The following is a 22,212-nucleotide window of genomic DNA, read 5'->3' as shown; positions in this document are numbered from 1 at the left end:
CACAGACCCCCTTACACAGGCCGAGGCCCTCGTGCACCTCCCGTGTCATCTGAAAACAGCAGCAAAACCCCAGTGGTCTTGACTACTTCTTACCCGAGGTGCCTGGTGGAAACACACAGCGATGCTCTCTAGAGAGATCCGCGTTAAACCCAGGCTCCGGAGAAGCCCTCCGGACGCAGTTCCAGGGAGCGTGAGCTCACGGTCACTGCACTTGAGTCCAGGGCGCCGGGTGCCAGCAAAGCCAGAAGGACCGCTGCCCGTGCGACCAGATGGGAACTCCGCCTACAGGATTTATGGGATGTAGAATGTAAAATGGTGGAAGAAAGAACAAGACGCTCCTGGAAATGCACCCGTGTGGGGCCTGGCATGCGTGTGAGCATCTGAGAGCCGGCGTGGAGGGCGGGGCCGGGAGCAGCTGTGTGGGTGCTACCGGGGGCTCCTCGAGGGACGCACGTGGGATGGGAAGTATCCGGATTCCATCCACTGTCCCACGGTGACTTGACCTGAAACTCTGATCCTCTAGAACAGGGTTCTCAAGTGGGGCTGACTTTGTCCCCTGGGGGACACTTGGCAAGGTCTGGGGACAGGTGTAGACAGCTGGAGACACGGCTGAGGGGTGGGAAATGGGAAGGATGCCTCAGAGGCAGAGGCCAGGGGTACACCACACAGGACAGCCCCTCAGGGTCCGAAATGCCAAGGGCCACGTCTGAGAACCGTGGTGAGCTCAGCGGCCAGTGGTGGGGGGACCTGTGCTCCTTCCTCACAAGGCTGTCACCCACAAATGTGGCGGTTTTGTGCAGTTAAAGCAAAATGTGGAAGCAAATTGTAAACTGCTCATCAAAGTTGTTATTTGCTAAGATCCTAGAGTTTCACACAGAAAGCTAGTGGCATGACTGGGGAAGGAGTAGACCCCCACGTCTAGCATTTTTATCTGAAAGCTTTCTGCTGAACGACATTGCCCTCTGTGGGTGTAAACGTTTACCCTGTGGCCCAAACTGGGAGGCAAGAATTACCTTCACTCCCGGCACTGCTTTATTCCTGAAGTCTAATGACGCAGAGACCCCTTGGTGAGACTTTCTCAATATTTGTCACGTCTCCCCTTCTTTCCAGGCCTGCTCTCGGGGACATGGTTTGGGGCCCCATCAGTTCCTGCCAGAATACGGTGATCTCCGGCTAGACACCATCCCTCCCAACCCATCCACAGTCTAGCTCCTAAAATGATCTTTCTAGAAGCAAACCGGGTCAAGCTACCCCAGGTACCACATGTGTCCAGGTGGTCCAGGAGAAGCGCAAACCAGAGCAGAGCAGCTGTGCCATTCCGGGTCACCGTTCCCTGTCCTCACCCTCTGCCCTCCTTCCTGCCCCGGAGCGGGGGCTGGGCCACGCCCACACACTGTGTGAGGATGGCTTCCCCGGTCGCTGTCACACTGTGGGTGCTGCGGTCACTGCCCGGGACGCCCTCCTGCCCCACCCACAGGCCGCACCCCTCCCCCGCTTCATGCCACAGGCCATGTGAAGGTGTCTTCCCCGGGCTCCTCATTTTCCTTACAGAGCCAGACGACGACTCTCCGCTTCTCTGTCTGCCTCTCCCACCAACGTGGAAGCACGTGGGACAGCCACCATCGGTGGCCCTTCCCACAGGTTTGTTTAAAGGGGTGTTATAGCGACTGCATTTGGAGGTCTGCTGGTTATCCGAGCTGGGCCATTTTTACTATCTCATCCGTAAAACACACTTACAAAATCCGCAGAGTGGACACAATGAACCCGTCTTACGAGGCTCCAGGAGGTGAACCTACTGCCTCAACTTACACGAGACGAAAGGGTCCAGACGAGATCTGCTCGTCAGTGAGTGCCCAGCAATGGGCCCACAATTGTACCAGGTGTGCATCAAAAGAAATCACATAAGGGACTGGCAACTGAGAGGGTGACAGCCTAAGATCCTCATTTCCCTAGACAATTGCACTTAGGCAAGAAATGCCATAAGGCCAGCATCCTGTAGACAGAGCGTCTCACAGACAGAAGTCCGGACAGTGGCCTCCACAGGCCTCCTCACATCTGTGGGGACAGACACTGGGAGTGCCTTGGTGCAGAACGGCTAGGTTCTCCTGTGAAAGGTCAGTTTACTCATGAGACAACACGAGGAGTCTTGTTACATGAAACAGTGTTGAGAGTCAAGGGACCCTAGCATGTGGCCAAGAGAACTCTGGAAACATTTCACGTAGAGGCATTTTCTGCTCATCAGTAGGGGAGGGGGAGAAGGACCATTCCTTATCGGGAGGTGATGGAATGTGCAGAACCTCTGGGTTTGACCCTGCTAGTGTTCCCACGTGGTTTGTTATGGGTTGAACTGTGTCCCTTTCTACAAAGGTACATTGAAGCCCTGACCCCAGCCTCTAGAACATGACCTTGTCGGAAAACAGGGTGTTGCAGATGTCATTAGCTAAGATGAGGGCATCGAGGAGTCGGGTGGGCTCTAATTCGGTGTGACCCGTGTCCTTGTACGGCCGCGTCACAACGGAGGCAGAAATCGGAGCAGGGCCGCCACCCGCCCAAACGCGTCATGGCTGCCACCGGCACATCGAACAGGTGAGGAAGAAACTCCCTACGTGTGTCGGGGCATGGCCCTTGGCACCTCGTCTCAGACCTCTGGCTCCCAGAAGTGTGAGACAACACCGACGTGCCATTTCCAGTGGCCGGTGTGTTGTGCTTCGTTCTGGAACCCAGGGAGATGAACACACACACTCCTCCTTCCACGGCCGTTGCAGGGAGCTCCGTGAGCAAGACGGCCAGGGAGCGGGCTTCCGAGGGAATGCGCCTTTGGTCTGACAGTCTGTGAGAAAACCTGGCTGTGAACGGAGGCACGGGGGCTATTTCTTGTGAGTCTGAGCCCACACATAAATGCCAGAGGAACGCTGAGAGGAAGGGAGTTAGCAGGAAAGAGGAAACAGGTGAAAACTATAGCAGGAAGGGTTTCTGTAACTTAAAGGGGGGGGGAAGAATCCTCAAAATAGAAATGTCCCCCGAGACCTGGAACGGGTACAAAGGAGAATGTACACTGTCTGCCAGAAGTTTTTCTTAGCCAAAACAGTCATCTTCTAAACAGTGTTTCGTAGACACGTACAGCCTTGCAAACAGGACACACTTCTACTAGACGCACACGTGAGAGAAATTCTCCGAGACACTGACAGCAAGGGCTTTGATCGCCCTGGCAGGAGCGCCTGTTGTATGTCTTCCTCCTCAGAGAACCACAGGAGCAGGCTGGGGTGGGGGCCAGGCGCCATGTTGGTCACGTGACGGATTACAGATGCAGACAGAGCCTTCCCGAGACACGGAAACATGCTGGCTAGAAGGAGAAGGAAATCCTCTTTTTTAAAGCATGGTTGATCCAACAGTGAGTAGGAGCACACAAATGTAGGCAAAACCTGAGGCTAAGAAGATGTACGTGAAGAGGGAGCCGTGTTTGTCGATCCCTATAATCCAGACCTGAGTGTCAGCAGGGTCTGGAGAGTGGGACATGGAGAGGGCCTGGGGCTGTGCCGGGTGGGAGGTCAGGTCAGGGTCAATCTGCTGAAAATCACAGTCCACACAGAGCAGACCGTAGGGGGAGAGCGGGAGAGCCTCCCTCTGGGAGGAGACTTGCTTATTCAGCTGTGAGCTCCGGAAACGGCAAAGGACAGTTTCTCCTGTCGGCCTCCTGCCGCTCAGAGTTAGACCTGTTCCAGGCCAAAAGTCACACTACCTGCCTGAAAAACTCTAAGCCAAACATTTACTTTCTAATGGTCTCAGATTGTACCATCCTGAGGACCAGGCAGAAGCAAACACAAGTACTCTGGAGGAAGTACTTTAAACACATCTGGGAGCTCAAACAAAGAACAGCATTCTAAGGAACGTGGCTTGCAGCCATAAACTGCAGCCGACACGAGGAAACAGCTACCATGAGCAAGAGTCAGCGGGCAGAGTTAAGTAGCAGACTCAGACCTGAAATGTGGAGAGGTATGAGTGGTATAAAAGATGTTTAACCTATTTAAAACACAAAAAGAAAGACGGAAAGCATGACAAGGAAACTAGAGATTACAAACGATCAAGCAGATTTGTTAACATTAGTAGAACTTTAAAATTAAAATGCAGGGCGCCTGGGTGGCTCAGTGGGTTAAGCCTCTGCCTTCGGCTCTGGTCATGATCCCAGGGTCTTGGGATCGAGCCCCGCATCGGGCTCTCTGCCCTGCCGGGAGCTTGCTTCCCCCCCACCTCCGCCCTGCCTGCCTCTCTCCCTACTTGTGATCTCTGTCAAATAAATAAATAAAATCTTTTAAAAGAATCTTTTAAAAAATTAAAATGCAATGATTTAAAGTAAAACTCAGTAGATAAAGAGCAGTTTAGACAAAGCCCAAGAAAGAGTTAACAAGGGAGAAGTTAGATCTCACGATAATTGACAGTGCAAACAGGAAAGTCAAAAGACAAGACATACAAAAGCCAGTGGAAGAGACGTGGAAGACGGAGGGAGAAAAACCCCATGCCTGAGTCTTGCACTGAGAGAGAGACAAACAGATCCTCCGTGTTCAACGACCTGAGCCAATGGCTGAGAATTTTTCGGAGTTGATAAAATACACCAATCCTCACGTTTTTGAAGCCTCCCAAATCCCAAGGAGGATTAAATAAAATGAAATCCATACCTCAATGCATGTTCAACCTGCAGAATGCGTCCTTCAAGCAACCAGAAGAAAAGGCAGGTTTTGCACGAATGAGTGTTAGTTGGAGCGTCAGTGCCCATCTCAGTGGCCCCGTGGAGGCACAGAAAGGCAGATCAATAAGTAAACAGTGTTAAGGGGAGACAATGATAACTTCAGAGTCTCTGCCTTGCAAGATATCTTTCAAGAATAGGGTCCAGGGGCGCCTGGGTGGCTCAGTGGGTTAAGCCTCTGCCTTCGGCTCAGGTCATGATCCCAGGGTCCTGGGATCGAGCCCCGCATCGGGCTCTCTGCTCCGCGGGGAGCCTGCTTCCCCCTCTCTCTCTGCCTGCCTCTCTGCCTGCTTGTGATCTCTGTCAGAGGAATAAATAAAATCTTAAAAAAAAAAAAAAGAACAGGGTCCAAACAAAGACACTTCCAGATGAACAACCTGAGAAATCTGACCGGCAACGACACTTAGGGGTGAAGCTAAACACGTGGGAACTGCATTAAAAAAAAAGATAAGAGTCAAAGTATTGCACAATCCGGGGGCTCACGTCAAGTTACAAGTGAAATCTTGACGTAAAAAGCAGCACACACAGCAGGACGGGAGTCAGAGTTAGCATCTGACGTCTCGCTGAGAGCGCAGCCACCGCGGGCCCGAGTGTCCCCGCACTCTCTACTCCTGCTTGCTGAGTATGTGAACGTAGAAGGCACTGCCCACTCCTAACCCGCCGCTTCTCAGGACTGTTTTGGCAGCAAGCATCCTTGAGGGGTGAAGTAATGTTTCTCTCCAAGACAAAGCGCAGGCCTGCCACCACGTGTTACAAAACGCTAGGTCCCCCAAGCTCAGGGTTTCTCGGCAGGATGCCGTTTCTCCGCGAGCATGGTAACCATCTGCCCCCCACGCCCATGTCGCCTGGGAACTTGGGGCCAAAGGAAACCAAAGCCGATCTGGTATCCAGGCCGCTTTCTGCTCCTTGCATAATAAAGTCCCTTCTTTCTGATTCCTGATGCTTACGTCTTCTTCCGCTGAAAGTGACAGGCTAAGTGGTTTGTAAGCCAGGCAAAATCAAACGGAACCACACACAAACGACAAAGGTAGAAATAAATAAAGATAAATTAAAAATTACAATCAATGTCAATGGGGTAAACTTTCCAGTTAAAATACAAAGAGTGCTACACTGGTTTAAAATAAGTTTAGTTTGGGGCGCCTGGGGGGCTCAGTCGGTTGAGCTCCAACTCTTGGTTGTGGCTCAGGTCATGATCTCAGGGTGAGAGTCTGAGTCTGGCGTTGGGCTCTGAGCTGGGTGGGGAGTCCGCAGGAGAGTCTCTCCATCGCTCTTGCCCCTTCCCCTATTTGTACATTCTCTCTCTTTATCTCTCTAAAAATAAATAATGTTTAAGAATGAATAAAGAGAAAACAAGTCTAGTTATAGAGACATGTCTAAAACAAGAGACACAGAAAATCTCACATGAAAGCATGACAAAAGATACATCACGCACGGGGCGCCTGGGTGGCTCAGTGGGTTAAGCCTCTGCCTTCAGTTCAGGTCATGATCCCAGGGTCCCAGGATCGAGCCCCGCATCAGGCTCTCTGCTCAGTGAGGAGTCTGTTTCTCCCTCTCTCTCTGCCTGCCTCTCTGCCTACTTGTGACCTCTCTCTCCGTCAAATAAATAAATAAAATATTAAAAAAAAAAAAGATACATCACGCACTACGGAAAGGAACGTCGATAAGGCAACATTAATGCCACACAAATCACAACAAGAATTTGGAGATAGAACATCACTATCTATTGAAGAAAGTTTGAACTCACCAGTGAGATTCAGTAATCCTAAACCTGGATGCACCAAATGATACGCTTTCAAAATATCCTGGTCAAAAAGTGACAGAACCAAGAGGAGAAAGTGACAAATCCATTATCATGTGGGGAAGGTTCTCAAAATGTCACCCAGTAAATGCTCAATCAGGCAGAAAAACAAAATTAAGTATTGAAATAACACATTTGCGAAAGTTGGCCAGCGGAACACATCTAGTACTCAATCCAAGCGCTCTAGACTACGCATTCTCTCCAGGCACACATGGGAAACGTGCAGAAATTAGCCATATTCTAATCTAGGCCACAAAGCACACAGATTAGTAAATTACCCAAATAACAGTCACACCGTTGTTACCATACAGATCACTTTTACTGTATTGCTTAACAATCCTATATGATTGGAAATTTTAGAAATATAATCTTGATAGCTTATAAATGTGTATAATATTATAATGTATATTATTATACAAACTATAGGAAACTATAGGTTGTTCCCATACAAACTACAGGAAAAGATTGCAGATTGCTTGAATTTGAGAGATTTAAAAGAAATATTGCTTTTCAATCTCTGTGGAATGGTATTAAGTTAAAATTCAAGGTGTGTTTATAGCATCAAGTGTTTCTGTTAGAGAGAAGTCTGAAAATTATTATATAACTTAAAGAATTAGGGGTGAAATCCCCAAGAGAATAAATCCAAGGAAAGTAGAAGAAAGAAAATAATCAAAATAAGAATCAAAATTAATGAGAGAAAAACAAGATACAATAAAGAAGATAAATTTTTTAAAAAAGCTGAATAAAGCGATACCTTTTGGCAAGCATTATCAATTACAAAGGAGGCAGGATGAATAAATACTTCGGAATGGAAAGGGGTGAAGCCATAGGACAGGAGCGATGCAGGGGCTCGTCAGACCTAATTATGAACAGCTTGGGGGCCCTAAATTTGAAGACATGGGTCAGATGGACAAATCCTAGGAAAACAAAACTTAAGGAAAGTGACTCAGGGCAACGTGAAAGTCTTACAGGGTTTAGAATTAGTTAACAAAGGGAGCCGGCAGTTAATAATCTTTCCGCACAGAAAACACCAGTCCCAGGGAATTTTTTTTTTTTAAGATTTTATTTATTTATTTGTCAGAGAGAGAGAGACACAGAGACAGAGATCACAAGTAGGCAGAGAGGCAGGCAGAGGCAGAGGGAGAAGCAGGCTCCCTGCCAAGCAAGGAGCCCGATATGGGACTCGATCCCAGGACGCTGGGATCATGACCTGAGCCGAAGGCAACCGCTTAACCCCCTGAGCCACCCAGGCGCCCCAGTCCCAGGGAATTTTATAAGTGAGTCCCACCACCTCCTCCTCCATCCGTCCATCTCTAAACATAATTACGACCTTGGGACCTGTCTTCCAGAAACCACAGAACCAGGGAGCGCTGGGCAGCGCATTACACGGGCCCGCGCAACTCCGACGTCAGAGCAGATGGCAACAACTGGGGGAAATACGTGTATCCTACAGCAAAATATTAGCAACGTGAAGCTAACGACATATCAGAAGGGCAATTTATCATGACAAGGAATACAGCTGGGAGAGAAAAACGATTACTCATAGATTATGTTTGGGCTAGATGAAAAAAATCTACAAAAATCTTGGACAAGTTATTCAACTTAAGGGATTCAGTCTAGTTGCCACCAATACAATGAATGAGCCAGGCTTACTGTATTTTTCGGCACCAGCAGAAGTTAGAAAATGCAGTTTTAAAATGATACTGTTTAAAATACAGCTACAGTCATTTTTAAATCCTCATTAAATATTTAATTACAAAACTACTGAAGAATATTAAAAGACACAGAAAATGGAGAGATAACTTAAGGGAGATGCTTAAGGGAAAAAAAACCCACAAAGATAAAAGTATCCTCCAAATTCTGGGAAAGTAACTTCTCCCCCAGCTGAGTAATAATTTCCTTTGATTCCAAAGAGAATCCCGGGATGATCTGGTACAACCTGATCAACTAACCCTGCCAGTTTTATGGAGAACAAAACATCGAGAATAGGAACACGGGTTGAGGACTCCCACGTTGAGGGGTCTCTCCTGAGAGGGGGTCCCGGTTGAGCGCAAGGCCTTCATCTGGTGACTCGTCAGTGACCGAGGAGCCGGCAGGGCGGCCTCGGGGCAGCAGGACGTGGGACAGAGCACGTGCCCGTGGATAGGAGCTGATGCTGGCGGAGGCTTCAGGCAGCGCTCACCGTGTTTTGACACCAGTCTCAGACCTGTTTCCAGATCAACGCTTCGGCTGCCTCTCTCGCCTGCAAAGCCAAGCAAGGCTGCTGGTGTCCGCCGGCTCCTCACCATCTCAGGCCACTACCCACCCAGTCGCCCCATCTGGAGCACCCCCCACGCTCCTTCACTGAGACTAGAGCCCTCCTCCAATACCGGTTCTCCGGGGATGCTTTCCATGAACCCCCAGGCCCATCAGGCCTGTCAGGCCCGCAGGCAGGTGCTCTGAGGGTCATTACCCCGACTGGAACTCTGGGGTCCGTGTGTGATCAACTGATTAGGGCTCTTCTCCTCCTGGACGAGCATCTCTGTGAGGACAGAACTGGTCTAGTTTGCAAACCCTCCATACAGCGCCTGCTACGTGCCTGTCACTGCAAGGTGAGCATTCACTGAACAGACAGAGGGACAGACAGACAGACAGCACCATTGTTCTTCGACACAAAGTGCTTTGTGGTACAGGACAGAGCGTAGATGGGGATTTTATCAAGTCTCCCCTCCCCATCACTCCCTCCTCTCCTGCAGCCGGTAACTGGACATCACCTTGGCTAACGGAAGGGCCAAGTCAGTGACCAGAAATCATAGTTTTAGGAATGGAAGGACATACAACACACGCGATTTAAAAAAGGGAACAGAAGTCAGACTCCCAGAACTACATCCTGAAGTCCACTGCTGAGTCAGGCACGCCTGGGAGGCCACGGCACGTTTTCTGCACCCGCTCCCCGCTCCCTGGCCCGCGACCTCGCGGCTTTCCGTGACTCTGGTGCTCGCCCTTCCTTCCCAGGAAGCCTGGCTGGAGCGTCCGGGGACCCGCGGGAAGCTGCGACTCCAGCCCCCCCAGTACATGTCGGGGAGCCCAGCTCAGCGAAATCCCAGTCCCAGGGAGCATCGGACTTAGGCTGTGAACACGGAAGCACCGTGCAAACGCGTTTTCACCTGAAATATCTTAAGTCAAGGACCAAAAAAAAAAAAAAAAAGGAGTTATGGTGTGGGAATTTGTCACATCTGCGTAGTATTAATATGTTGGGTGCTGTGGCTTGTGTCCCCCCAAAAGTATACGTTAACATCCCTGTGATTCTGACCTTATTTTGAAACGGTCTCTGCAAATGCCGTCAGACTTTGATGAGGTTGTAACGGATTCAGGTGGTCCCTACGTCCAGCTCGCCGGCCGGCTTTACGAGAAGAGACGCACGCGCACAGACCACCCCACGGAGCCAGAGACAGAGACTGGGGCGATGCGACCCCACGGGCACACCAGGGACGGCAGGGGTTCGCCGGCAGCTCCGGGAGCTGGAGGGACCTGGGGCAGGCTCTGCTCTAGCGATACCCCGCCCACCAGAGGCCTTGATTTTGGAGTTGGGGCAGAAGCCGGGTATGGTGAGAGCTGGGGAGGGTGGGCTCACAAGGGTGAGTCCTTGGGCATGAGCGCTAGTGCGAGAAGCCCCCGTCCCATGTCCCAGGAGACCCCCCGTACAGGGAGGGCAAGTGTGGTGCCCGGAGCCCAGGATGCATGCTGGGGTCAGACAGGGACTCTCCTGTGCAACACGACGTCCAGCATAAAATCAGACCCCACCCCAACGGGGCTTGCTTCCTACCCGGCAGGGGTGTTGAGGACAACGCGGGAGGCCTGCAGCCACGGTGCCCAGCTGGGCTCTGCTCTGGGTAGCGAACCAGAGCGAGGGGTGTGGGTGGAGCCCCGTGCCTCCATCACACCAGGATGGTCTCGGCAGCCGGTGAGGGCTCTGCGGGGGTCTGAGCACAGGTGGGTCTGTTCCTACACACGGCCGGTGGCTCCGATGCGTACAATGTGCTGTGGTCATTGCACGCTGCCGTGTGGGAATGTTTTCAGAAGTCAAGGCTGGCCAAGCCCCTCTTTGGCTACAGGCTCAGTGACTCTCCATACTTTATGGGATAAAGATCAAGTCCCTTGGATCACCCCCAAGGGCCCCCAGTGCCTCTTCAAGTCTTTCTGGTCTACCCACGAACAGAAGCCCTTCACGGCAACTACCCTGCCTTCCCCTATCCACACACAGTGGGTTTTTTTTTTTAATAGCATCTCGATTTAATCAATTTCCTTTAAAGTTTGTTTAAGGGCCGTCTTCTCTGGGAAACTTCTCTACACACATGCACACACCCAACACACACGTAAACATACCTGTGCACAGATCACACACACACACACATCACCCCTGACTTTCATGCTTGTCCCTAGAGCGCCTACAGCGTCACATACCCACCTCCCGCCCACACTCCACACCCGCGTCATCCGCGGGAGTCATGTGACCGGACCGAGGCCCACTGCACAGTAGAAGCTGTGTCTCAGCTGACCAGGAGGCAACTGGTGTGGGAGACACGTTCAAGTAACGTGTCTTAATAGAACAAGCGAGTGGGTTCGTGTCTGCAGGCGCCGCGGATTCCCACGGAGGCACTCGCCATGTGAGGACTTTCACCAGCCACCCCTCCTGCAGTTAGCCTGAACGCATGTCCAGCTAGCCCTGAGCGGCTCGAACGTTGTTGCTCTGTCTGCGCACACACGCACACACACAACCATACATGCGCATGCACACACACAACCACAGACACACGCACACAACCACACATGTGCATGCACTCACACAACCACACACGTGTGAACACACGCACACACAACCATGCATGCACACACACACAACCACACGTGCGCGCACACACACACAGGACTCCCACTCGGCCATGAGAAACACTGAGATCGTGCCGTTGGTAACCGCATGGCTGGATCTACAGGGAATTACACTAAGTGAAATAAGACAGAGAAAGACCAGTGCTGTACAATTTCACTTCTACGTGGGACCTAAGAAACAAAACAGGAAAAGGAAAAAGACCCTGCATACAGAGAACCAACCGATGGTTGCCAGAGGGATGGCTGGGTAGGAAAATGGGTAGAGGGGAGTGGAGGACAGAGTAGGTCGCGGGGACGAAAGGCACAGCCTGGGGCAGTCACCGATACTGTGACAGTGTTGTGTGGTTGTGGGGGACAGACGGCGGCTACACTTGCAGTGAGCACGGACTTGTTCAATCGCTCTGTTGTGCACCTGTAACCAATGTGACACCATGTGTTAACTGAACTTCACTGAAACCAACAACGCCCAGCGCTCCTCCCCGGCTGCCCTCAAGTTCAGCTCCCAGCAACCCCCACCTCCGCTCCCTTCTCCGGCCCAGCTGGACCCAGCAGGTCTGTATGCCACGAGGAAGATTCCCTCAACACCATGCCATCGTTTCGTTGGGAATTCCATCCAGCTGAGGTTCGGAATGATCTGGACTCTCCGAACGGTCTGTAGAAGGCTGTGTCCCAGGACCACAGACAAGATTGCGGGATTCACCCGTGTCTGGGCAGCGCGGCCGGGGCCCGTGGCACTCAGGTCGGCTCGGGTCTGATGCCTGGACAGGCCAGTTTGTTTGTTTTGATTTTAGCACCTAAAATCCTGGCCTGTGGACAGCTCCATGCAGAAGTCCCCTGCCTGCTGGGACAGGCACCTGCTGTGACCACGTTTCATACCCCCCCTCGTCCCGCTCATTTTATAGCCGCAGACACCGTGTGCTGAAAATGTCAGCACAGAACACATCCCCAGCTAAGTGAGGATCGCGGTTCAGAGCAGAACCGAGATCTCTTGGTTGAACATTGGTACTTTGCCTACTTTATCTCATGGTCACACCTTGATTTTTTTCTTTTTCTTTTCTTTGGTGAGAAGCAGAAGGTATCTTCCACTTCCCATGGCTGTAACCATTTGTACAAGTCAGCAAGTACAGTGTTGTTCATGTGGGCAGCAGTTCAAAGATTTTTTTTAACCAGATTATGCAATTATCCCAATGCTTAGCATTATGTAAGTGTACCTGAAAAACAGGTTATCACGAGCAATCAAACGAGAAACTTGCAGCTGGTTCACTTCTCACATATTTCCGAACTCTGCAAAGGATTGTGATATTCACGAGGCCGCCCTCTTGCTCAGCTGAACATGGTGTCGATGGCAGACAGTTCCTCATGGGAGGACAAAGGAAACCCAAGGAAAGCTGGGAGGCTTTCATCTTAAGAAGCAGAGAAAAGAATCTCCTTGAGGCACTTTCTACTGTCACTTTGAACACCGGTGACAGTGATCTGAAGTCACAGCCGCAGTTACTAACCTCACTGAGGGTTCGTGGAGGCGGCCACAGCCTTTATGCAGGTTCTCAACCAGCACGTCTGACTGGCTAATGGTGATGACTTACTGCGACGTGCGGCTTTCACGGGGTCACCTACAACAGGCTGCTGGACTCTTGGCTTTAATAACTCCTCAGTGCTTTCCCCTGGGTCCATCCTGAAATACAGCTTCCAAGGGATCTGTGTGTCCACTGTAGCTCGTGGTTTTTTGGGATGCCCCCACGATGGACCACACCAGCCCATCCCTCACCCCACACCGCCCCGGAAGCGGAAGACCAATGGCGAAGGCCGTCAGGATTCAGGGGCACAAGGTGCAGAGCCTGTCCACATGGGTTTCCGCTACTGCTGTGTTCTGGACATTTCTTGGTTCTTTCCTGCTGGACATTTCTTCGTTCTTTCCTGCTGTTGGGTGTTCAAAACTCCAAATGCTGAACAAATGTAAGACTGTTAAAGAATGTTAGAAGAGAGACTCGGCAAGAGCACTGTTCCATGAGCGCCTCTGCTCCGCAGAGAGGGGAAGTCAGAGGGCTGGGGCTTTGGAGGGAGAGGTGGTCGCAGAAGGAAAACAGATCACACGTGGCAAAGTCCATTGTGGGGTAGGACATCCTCTCATTTCTATCTGCTACTTTAAAAAAAAAAACTCACCAGGAACTTATTTCCATGTGCATCTTTATTCCAATTTTCTTTCCCACTTGTAACATGTTACTCAGTATCTTAAACTCTTCTTGGGATATTTACATCATGTGGTTTACCCAAAAGACAGTTGGAAACACACAGTGTCGGACGAGAAAGAGAGGAGGCCACTTTCCTGGCAGCACCTCCCACGCACAGCTGGGTCAGGCCCCGGCGTTGCCTCTGCAGAACTCAGCAGAAGGCCCGCGGGGGCCGCTTTCAGGGACTCGGCCTTGAATCTGACACCATGTCTTGACTTAACCAAGTTATTTTCTGTCTTGTTCGCAACAAGCTTCTTTACGATGTGGAGAGACAACTCACGCTTGGCAGAGGGCGAGACGATCAGACGCTCCATGACACCTCCCTGAACAAGTCCTAGAGCCACGTGCTGGGGTTCCCGGTGTCAGAGGACACCCAGCATCTCAGTAGTCCCCAGTGGCCCTGCTGTGAGCTGCACTGGGCTCTTCGTTTCCGGCCTTGACCACGAAAATAAGGGAACCTCACTTCCATTGAACGGGCAAGCCCTGAACTCAAACTCCCATGGCCAAGACCACACAGGGGAGCCCATAGTGCCCGCCTCGCCTGGCTGCTCTGACCCCTTGGGCTGCCTCCGTCATGCTGGGCTCCACAAGGGCCAGATTTGGCCCCCACCCGGGCTGCAGAGGGTCTGAACCTCCGAACTTGCCACTCTATTGTTCATTATTCCACTTTTTTGTCCCATGTCCTTTTTGAGGAGGTAAACAGCCCCTGGAGGCTCGTCAGGCTCCATCTCAGCGTGAACTCTGGTCGGGTCTGGCCCTACCATTCTCGATCAGGCACGAGCAGACAGAACCCATGCTGTTGGGAGCACTTAGAAGGGCTGGTGAGCCTCTCCCAGATCAGTAGAAAGGAGTGAATGTTTCCCTGGATTTCTCCTTAGTAACCCGAAGTACAGAGGACAGAGCAGCCCAAGCCTTGCACAGGGTTTGTGTGACCTGATGAAAACCCCTAAGAGCATTTTATCTGTGGCTCTTGGTTCATTTTACAAACTGCATGGATGGAAAAAAGAAAGACGTGACAGCTGAGGGGACAGGCACCATCCGCGCTGACTCAGGCTTGCCGGTTTGCAGTAGGAGAGAAATGAATGGGAAAGGGGACGTGACCCAGGGGGCACTTGTTTCACAAACGCGAATAAACATGGTCACTAATACCTATGCTTCACTTAAAGCAGATGTCCTCAAGTGCTTACTGTTGTTCACTATAAGGCTTTGCAGATATCGGGAATATTCTCAGTCTGTCTCACGGAGACCCCTTCCCCAGCCCGGGCCGCCAAGCTGAACAGACCCTTGCAGGAAAAGCATCTCCCTCCGGCGGAACCGGGGGAGACGACGAGAGCCAACAGCAGGTTGTGCTTCTATCTAAATGGAGTGACTCCCCAGCCACACCGGTTACGCATTCAAAGGCACGTGCCCATGCTTCACGGCAAAAGACTCTCAGTATCCTCTCACTTGGCAAGTGCTTGCCTCTGAACTACCGGAAGGAAAGAGAGCCAGAGCTCGTTCCAAAGAACGTTCCCAGTGCCACAGCTTACTCCTCCCCACCGAGCCCCCTTCAGCAGCGGTATTGCAGATCCACCACAGATCATCACGACGCGCTGCACTGAGGGCTGGACACGGTGCTTGGACATGAAACCGGCCACCCCTCACTGACTCTGTTCACTCGGAAAGGGCGCAGTCTGCTCTGCGGGCTCCAGGACGGGCAGCAGGACTTGGCGCAGGCGTAGCAGGTGGGAGCAGGTGCGGGAGCAAGTGTGGGGGCAGGAGCAGGAACAGGTGTGGGAGCAGGTGTGGGGGCAGAGGCAGGTGTGGGAGCAGGCATGGGGGCAGGTGCAGAAGGTGAGAACAGGTGCAGGAACAGGTGTGGGGGCAGGAGCAGGTGCAGGAGTGGATGTGAGTGTAGGAGGTGGGAACAGGTGCAGGAGCGGGGTGGGGGCAGGAGGAGGAACAGGCGTGGGAGCAGGTGTGGGAGCAGGAGTGGTCGCAGGAGATGGGAGCAGGAGCAGGTGCAGGAGGTGGGAACAGGCCCGGGAGCAGGTGTGGGTGTGGGCTCAGGCGCAGAGGCAGAGGGGAGCACGCGGTGGGGGGCTGCCTCTGCACCGGATGTCTTTCTGACCTTGGGCGCCCCCCCAACTCTGAGCCTTTCATCCTGGAGGATGTCAGGGTGTTTTACCGGATGATCTGACGGATGGTTCCCAACATGTTCTGATCGAGGAATTTTATTTTCTTAAGAGGACATTACCCTGAGTCTGTCAAATAGGGTCCATCAGGACGTTTCCTGATTGAGCGCCTTCATCCACATCGCATCTCCTTTCTGTGTCACCTAAAGTGACAGGGCAGACACTGGAGCGGGGGCCACCTCGGCAACAGCCAGCTGTGAGCCATTGAGGCTCTCGGTAGCTCAGGGATGCTCCGACCCCCCTCCTGCTTTCCATCGGGTTGCCCTGTGACTTGGATAAGGTGTCAGAGACCCTGCAGACCCACAAAGGTGACGGAGCCTTGCCCTCGGCTGCGGGGTGAGGGAGCTCAGGCCCAAAAAAGGGGATGCCCACAACTGAGAAAGGGTATTCATTTGCCCTGTCAACACGAGTTTGAGGACATCTTCATCAGGATGCTTCTTTTACCCTCCATGGCTGGTCCACTGACATTGTATTTCCCCCCACTTTTCGTTTTTAACAACTTAAAACCTTGAGAAAGGTCGAAGAGCAGCTCAACACGTGGCCACATCTGCTCTCTGCTTCTCGCTCACTCGTATTCAGATGCCCACAACATCCCCGTACGGGGGGTGTGTGTGTGTTGGTATTTACTTGAGTTTTTATTTTTTTTATTATTTTTAAAATTTTTATCTAACTTCAATTTAGTTAACATACGGTGTATTATTACTTTCAGGAGTAGAACCTAGTGACTCGTCCATTGCATGTAACCCCCAGAGCTCACTGCGTCTTGTTAGGTGACTTTGAAAGCAACATTGTAAGTGTCCTGACCCTTCACCCCCAAAGTGCTTCAGCAGGCACCTCCCCCCGACAGAAGCACACCTCTCGGCAGCCACAGTCATGAACGCAGCCTGGGGGTCAGCGTGTTTATCATATTGTTGAATTTCGGGTCTGCTTTACAATCCCCCCCAATATCTTTTAAATGGTTTATTTTGCCCAATTCACAGTCCAGTCATGGATCAAGGTGTGCAGCCCGTTGCCACGTCTGGGTGGGCTTCTCCGCCTAACGAACCACCCCCCGTTGCTGTGTTTGCCACGTTCACGCTCGTGAAAAGAGAACGGGGGTGGGGCGGTCCCGTAGATGTTCCACAGCCTGTACGTGTCTGGTGGTTTCTCCGCCATTAAAGGTTCAGATGACGTGTGTTCAGGTGTTCAGGAACAAGACTCCACAGGTGAGCCAAGCACTCTGCCCCGTGCTGTCTCAAGGTGCCTGGATCGCCGACGCGGGCCATCCCGGGGCTTTCGGCCTCTGTCCGGAGACACTTTGAGGGCTGCCATGCAGATCAGGTGCGTAGCCCCTGCCGCAGACTTCCCCTCAGTGGCTGCATCACCTTGCAGGAGAAATATTAAACAATTTTCTTTTTTTTGCTGCTTTCTCTCCATATTATTCATCAAATCCCCCAAGAAAACAGGACAGAGGACGCATTTGGCTGCGTGCTGGGTGCAGCTGACCGGTTCAGGCGTGAAGGTGAGGTTTCCTGCGGATGAAGGTCTCCCCTCGTCCTACAGGTGCATTTTCCGGCTTCCCCTCAGCTCAGGTGGACGTTCTCACAGATGACCAAACCTGGGTACCTGCGCCCTCTTCCCGGCCCCACGGCCGGAGGTCAGACCCACGGGACAATGAGACCCCAGTGTTCCTCGGAAGCCGGCGCGTGCAGGCATTCTGCCCGTTCTCCCGAATCCTCAGAATTGGGACCGGAGCAGAACGCAGGTCCCCGTTCTCCGGAGGAAGATGCGGAGGCTCAGCCAACCTAGTTCCTGGTGCCAAGGTGCCAGCTGCAAAGCAGGGACGCCGGGAGCTGAGCGACTCTGCACGGAAAATGCCATCAACTCTTCTCTACGCTTCTTCCTCTTTCTTCTCAACACCTGACATGCAATATGCCTCTTGGCTTACTTCTTCATTTTCGGGTCCTTCCTCTTAGACAGGAAGCTCCCTATAGACACAGCCGGGTGTGTGGCTGGCCCTCGGTACTTATCTGCCCGAGACATGCATTGACCAAGCTGTTCTGCCTCCGGAGCCCCGGGCTCCCCTCTATGCCACGCGCTCGCCGCGCCTTGCTAAGAAAGACTGTCTTTCTCTGGCTGGTGCCAACCAGACGTTCTGCAGCTGCTCTCCTTATACGCCAATGGGCCAGTGCTGAACGGGGTGAACAGGAGCGGGGAGTCCTGGGAGGTGAGGATGGAGAGCACAGGGACCTTCCAGGCCAGGGCAGCAGGCTGGGCTTTGACTCTGAGAGAAGGGGGAGCTGTGGGCAGGCTCTGAGCTGGGGAGGCGCAGCCCTGGCCGCAGTTCCCAAAGGACTGTTGGCTCATAATTGTGGTGAAAATTGTCTACGGCTGAGCCATTCAATCAGGAACGACCTGCCACGTGAGGCTCCTTAAATTTAAATGCACTAAAATTAAATAAGATGTAAAAGTTAGTTCCAGTAAAGGAATACGTGGTGAAATTCAAATCAAGCCTGCGGTTTGGGCTAATCAAGCACCAGCACTGGTGTGCTGGATTGGATAAATGCACCATGGCACAACGAGATCGGGAAACGGGGTGAAGGCCATGCAGGACCTCTCTGCTCTCTTGGCAACTTTCCTGTAAATCTAGAAATATTCCAAGATAAAAAGTACAAAAGACCCACAATGTAGTGAAGACCCTCAATGTAGTTCCTCGGTCACACCACCGCACTTCCCGAAGCCACAGACGCAGAGCATCTCCATCACCAAGGGGAGTTCCGCTGTTTGGTGCCGTCCAGGGGCAGGAAAGGGCAGAAACAGGAACGCTATGGGGGCTCAGGCAGCAAAGCAGGGACCAGGGCTGAGTGGAAGTCGCAACAATGTTGCCATACAACAATGGCTGTCACACTCGCAACAATGTTGCCACACATCTCAAGTACCTTCCTATTCAGCGCCCCCTCGCATCTCTGAATGTGAGACCATTTTGACCACGAATTCTGTGTCCAAACGTCTGAGAGGGTGTGCTCACGCTCCCCAAGTAGAGCTTGAAAGTTTTTTGGCTTCCTGGGGGTCCCGGGCACCCTGTGCCTGCACCCCGGAAAGACGCCTGGCCCTGTGCCGGCAGCGCTCCCCATCCGAGTCCGCCCGCGTGTTCCTCATGCCGCCCCACCTGCTCGCTCCCTCGCTAGCTGTCGGGGAGCCTTCTCCTCCTGACCCGTTGCTGCCAGCAGTGAGTCAGGAAATCATGAGAAAACAGAGATCAATTCCCCAAAACACCATACTTTAACTTAAAATACATAAATATGTATTTATTTTGCCAATCGTTTTGGCCAGGGCCAAGGGCTTCTATGAACGGGAGTCCACTTTCTTCTTTGGTTAAACCGTGGCTCCCCTACTGGGCTGTATGAAGGTATTTTCAGCTGCAAGTGACTCAGACTGATGTAAGTAATAATGAATTAATTGCGTCTCCTAGTGAGAGCTCCGAGAGTTCCTGGGGGCCTCGGAGTCTCTGACCAGCAGACTCACAGTGCAGCTCGCCTTGGCCATCTGCGACGCGAGCTTCATGTCAAGTGCGTCTTTCCTGAGGGTCGTAAGGTGAAGCAGGACTACATGTATTTAGCGGGAAAGTGAGAACTCGCCCCACTGTAGAGCCCCATCCTTCTCTCGTCTGAGATGCGCTCCATCTCCGGAGGCACTGATACGTGACGAGGCGCATCCCCTTAGGAAGGGGAGAGACAGGACCAGCCGAGTGGTCTCTAATCCTTCCCAGCACCCACATCCCCACTGCAATTCTCAAGGTACAGGACTGGGGGAGAACTCAAATTCACTTACAAAGCGCCCCGGGAGCCAACTCCTCCTGGACAATTACACCCCAAATGTTCACAATGATTTCACCCAACCTTTTTCTCACTTGTGTCCACACATGCCAGACATTTCCCAAGTACGCCACTTATCTGCTGTGGAAATTTTCCTTTTTTCTAGCTGAAAGCTCATCTGTTAATAGTAGTCTCACATCTAGTATTCTCAAGGAACGCTGCCTTCCAGGTGAACCATTAAAGGCCCCCAAAAAAGAAAACACGTGGTCCACAATGACATGCCGTGACTGTGAGAACAATCCTGACTTCAGCGACAGCGTTGGCACCCAGAGTCGGTGGCACATGACGCCACATGCCCATGGCAGCACAGGCAGGTCAGGAAACCAGCGCAGCTGACTCTGGTAGACCCAATAACCCCAGCGGTGGAGCGGAGCCACGCAGACCTGCCAGAGGGGTCCACATCGACCGTGGCTGGGAGCTGCGTGCCCTGCAGGTGAGGCTTGGGGTTGGGGGGAGGTTGGACAAGAGTCTACTTGTTATTACACATAAGATGCAAATTAAAAAAATCAAAACTCTCCAAAAGAACTAAGATCCATATTCCTTTCTTGTTACGGCCCCAGATTCCGCACAGCCCGTGAAGTCCTGCTGGTCCATAATGGCGGGCCAGCGAGCGGAGCAGCGCGCACCCTGGTGCCTGGCTGGTGGGGAGGGGACTAGCGCCACCAGTTTGGAAAACAGGAAGCCCCATCAGGAGAGGGTGGGGTGCCGGGCCGGGGTTCAGGACGACGCGCTGCTGGTGCCGGGCAGAAAGGGGCACGCGAGCTCTCAGGATCATGCCTGACAGACCGCCTCGAGCTGGGAGCAAGCTGCCCGGTGCAAAGACGGGGGGCACGGTGCAGGGTGGGGGACACGGGGCGCGAGGGGCACAGGTGTGAAGGGAGCGCTCTTGGGCGCTGAGATCGGCAAGCCTTGGCAGCACCCTGCACCACAGCAACCCTCCCAAACGCAGGATGAGCAAAGGACAGACGCAGACGAAAGCACGCGGGGGGATCACAAACTCAGAAAACACACCTCTCGCTCGGGAAGCCCCGTGCGGGAAAAACTGTGTGAGGAGAGCCAGGGTGACGGTGACCTCGGGGTGTCTGTTTCTTGGCCCCAGAAGGGTTCCCTATGTGTCTTATCATTACTTGTTAAGCTGTAGAGGAACACGTTGGGCACCTCCGTGTCTACCAACATTTCAAATAAGGAGGAAAGTCCTGTGTCCCGCCCCGCTCGCAGGTGGGACTGCTTCCCACAATGGGGGCTCACCCTGTCCTGTCTTCTGAGTTGCCCTGTGACTCAGATGCAAACGGTCCCCCATGCAGCGAGCTCCTTGTATGAGCGGCAGCAAGCTGCCTGAGACAGAGCCCTTGCGAGCAGGGCAAACTTAGCAAATGTGTATTGATTGGCACGAAACAGGGCAGATCGATGAACCGCCCCGTCACGCTTCCTCTATTGCCCGCGCGTTGGGTCTGTGCTCCGGGGAGATCGAAGGACAATAAATGTGGTTTCTGATTTCAAGGAACTCTGGACTTAGGCTGGGAAGAGAACAACCCATGTGGCCCTGAAGCATGAGGCCAGAACACTATGACGCACATGGTGGTGGAGAGGCCGGAACATTCCAGAACCTCTCCATTCCCAAGAGGATAGGGCTCCCAGCGCCGCTGATCGGGTATGCGACGGTGCCGTGAATGGCCTGGTCACGCAGGCTCCATGCACACAGCCACCCGGGCCAGCATTTGGGTTTTATGAGACCTTGTCTGCCTGAGAAAACCAGGAAAGGACAGCGACTCTGTTCTGGGGCTCTGGGACCACTAAGACTAGGACTGGGGTCACTAACTGGCTCTGTGACCTTTGACAAGGCCCTCAGTCCTTCTACGAATGAGAGCAAGGACCCAGCAGGTGAGGTGATGAGTCCAGGACAGGACAGACAGCGAGAGGCCCGAGGCTATAAGTCACCACCTGTGTGACCAGCACAGGGGTGTCATGGGGCCGGGGCCCCAGCAGCCCGCAGGAAATCCGGAAGAGCATCACGGGTACAAATCTCATCACACGGGCAGGGTACCAGGTGCACTGGAAACTCACAGCACGGAGCAGAGCGGGATAACAGCGCAAGTATCCCCGTGGAAATGTCAGACGGGACTTGACTGCCTGTCCCGTTATTGCCGATTTCCTTACAAAAACAAAAAATAAGAAACAAAACCAAAAAAAACAAAAAACCGGAGCCGTTGGGTGGCTCAGTGGGTTAAGCGTTTGCCTTTGGGTCAAGTCATGATCTCAGGATCCTGGGATCGAGTCCCATATCGGGCTCTCTGCTCAGCTGGAAATCTGCGTCTCCCTCTCCCTCTGCCCCTCCCCCTTGCTTGTGTGCACGTTCTCTGGCTTGCTCTCTCTCTCTCCGCCTCAAATAAATAAAAAATCTTCATGAAAAAAAATCCTCAGGGAAACTTGAGATACTAGGAGAGAAACTGACATGTCCACACTAAAACGGGTCAGTTCAGCTAACGATGCCCTCTGGGAGGCTCAGACACGCCCAGTGATCGTGTTCGCGTAAGATGAGCACAAAGCT

At 52.5% G+C, this 22,212-nt stretch overlaps 1 protein-coding gene across 2 annotated transcripts in view; it reads right to left on the bottom strand.

The window, feature by feature from the left end:
* Positions 1 to 22,212, bottom strand: part of RPS6KA2 (ribosomal protein S6 kinase A2) — a 308,891-nt gene that overhangs the window by 153,923 nt on the left and 132,756 nt on the right. The window lies entirely within an intron of this gene.

This window comes from Meles meles, chromosome 5, assembly GCF_922984935.1.
Source record: "Meles meles chromosome 5, mMelMel3.1 paternal haplotype, whole genome shotgun sequence".
Taxonomy (NCBI): domain Eukaryota; kingdom Metazoa; phylum Chordata; class Mammalia; order Carnivora; family Mustelidae; genus Meles; species Meles meles.
Note: the sequence above shows the minus strand (reverse complement) of the source record. Positions and strands in the feature narration are given on the sequence as shown.